This window comes from Drosophila virilis, unplaced genomic scaffold (genome assembly GCF_030788295.1).
Source record: "Drosophila virilis strain 15010-1051.87 unplaced genomic scaffold, Dvir_AGI_RSII-ME tig00001507, whole genome shotgun sequence".
Classification (NCBI taxonomy): Eukaryota; Metazoa; Arthropoda; class Insecta; order Diptera; family Drosophilidae; genus Drosophila; species Drosophila virilis.
The window spans coordinates 131849-133895 of record NW_027212839.1 but is presented as its reverse complement, the minus strand read 5'-3'; the positions used below and the strand labels follow the sequence as shown (position 1 = coordinate 133895).

The 2047-nt window shown below is 51.5% G+C and overlaps 1 pseudogene; it reads right to left on the bottom strand.

Annotated features, from left to right (window-relative positions):
* Window positions 1-448: 448 nt before the first annotated feature.
* On the bottom strand, window positions 449-1569 carry LOC116649940 (uncharacterized; annotated as a pseudogene).
* Between the last annotated feature and the right edge of the window lie 478 nt (window positions 1570-2047).

Genomic DNA, 2047 nt, shown 5'->3' with positions numbered 1-2047 from the left:
TTCATATACATGCAAAATCCTATTAAGATCGGAACAATCGGTCGAAAATGAGGTTGTTGTATAAAAAACGTTTTTGTTATCCAAGATATTTTGATTAAGCACGGCATTTAAAGATTTCACTATGCTCCCTTCATTTTTGCAAAATCTTATTTACATCGGACTACTATATCGTATATACTTTATTTGTTCATGCTCCTTGTCATGTATAATATATATATATTTTATGCTCGTATAGAGAATTGTAGGTTGGTTTGGGGGATGGGGTAGGGAGTATGTAGAAATTACTTAAACTTAGAAAATAATTATATTACTCTCTAGATATTGGGGATACACTCAATAATCAGTTGCTTATGTTTTCTTTTTTCTTTCTTTTGCTTTTTTTTTTTTTTGTTTTAGTAAACTTTAAAGTTAAACGTGGATGCAGCTCCTCCTCCTTATCTGGGCTTTTTGTTGTTGAAGTCCACTTAAATGTTCCGCCTGCCATTCTCGTGCACATTTTAGTCTTTCTGCGACACCAACCTCTGTTGCAGCAGATACTGGGCCATTTGTATTTGCTTGGGTGTGCCCGAGATGGTGATGATGCGATCATTTGAGCCGGGCAGCGGCTCATCAATCGTTATATACGCGCTCGACCTTTTGCGTATGCGCCGTATGCGATCGCCGCCCTTGCCAATTATGGCTCCAGCCAAATCCTTGGGTATGGTGACCTGTGTGCTGTTGTTGGGATCATGTCCCTGCGGTATGTTGGACGAGGCGTTGGCACTGTTGTTCGAGCCGCCATTACCGCCGCCGCCGCCGCCCGCGTGAAGCCGCCAGCTCCGTTGTTAGCACCAAGTCCGCCGACGCCACCATTGTTGACGGCGCCCAGGCCATTGCCCAGACTGCTGTTGCCGGCGCCGTAGCCAGCGCCCAGGCCGTTGCCCAGGCTGTTGTTGCCGGCACCGAAGCCGCCGGCGCCGCCGCTGTTGCTGCCTTGGCTCTGACCAAAGTTGCCCAGGCTGGGCAAATTACTGGTGCCGCCGCCACCGCCGCCGCCGAGCGGGTTGCCGCCACCAAAGTCGTTGGGCCCGTTGCCGAAATTGTTGCCAAAGTTGCCGCCGAATGGACCGAATGGCCGAATGGACCGTCGCCGCCAAAGTTGTTGCCGCCGAAGCCGCCGCCATTGTTGCCAACGCCGAAGCCATCGGCGTCGCTGCCGCCGCCATTTGCCCAGGGATTGATGAGGGATTGTCGCGAGGTCCGCCCATGCCGCCGAGCCCAGTGGCGCCGCCGACGCCAGCACCGCCGCCGCCGCCACGGCCGCCACCAAAGCGATCATTGCCGCGGCCACCGTTGCCGCCGCCGCCGCCGCCACCGCCACCACCGAATCCACCACCGCCGCCACCTCCAGCACCGCCGCCGCCGCGATTGCCGCCACGTTGACTGGGACATGTGCTGCCGGTGCCGGTGCCATAGCCGCCATACTCATCCGCATAGACGCGGTCAAAGTTCATCGGATCATAGTTGTGTATTGGCCCCTTGATGGGCGTGTCACGTGTCACGGTTATCACCTCACGGACACCATCAATCACCTGGCTCTGCTTGCCCACAGTCTAGACGACACGATCCGTGCTCTGCGGCGCCACATTTGAGAAGACCTTCAAAAAGCGACAGCCAATGCGATCGCACTATCTGACATAAGAACGATCTGTCGAAAACTAGGTTTTTGATTAAAAACCTATTTATATCCTTGCAGAGGGTATTAGAAGAAGGAAGGAGCAGGAGACATTTCCGATCCCATAAAGTATATATATTCTTGATCAGCATCAACAGTCGAGTCGATATAGCCATGTCCGTCTGTTCCTCTGTCCTTCTGACCGTCTGTCCGTCTGTCTGTTTCTACGCGAACTAGTCTCTCAGTCTTAAAGCCATCTTTATGAAACTTTGCAAAAGTCCCTCTCTCTGTTGCACGCAGAACATATGTCAAAGCCAGCTGGATCGGGACACTAAATCATAAAGCTGCCATAAAAACGATCGGTCGAAAATTAAGTTGTTGTATGAAAAAACA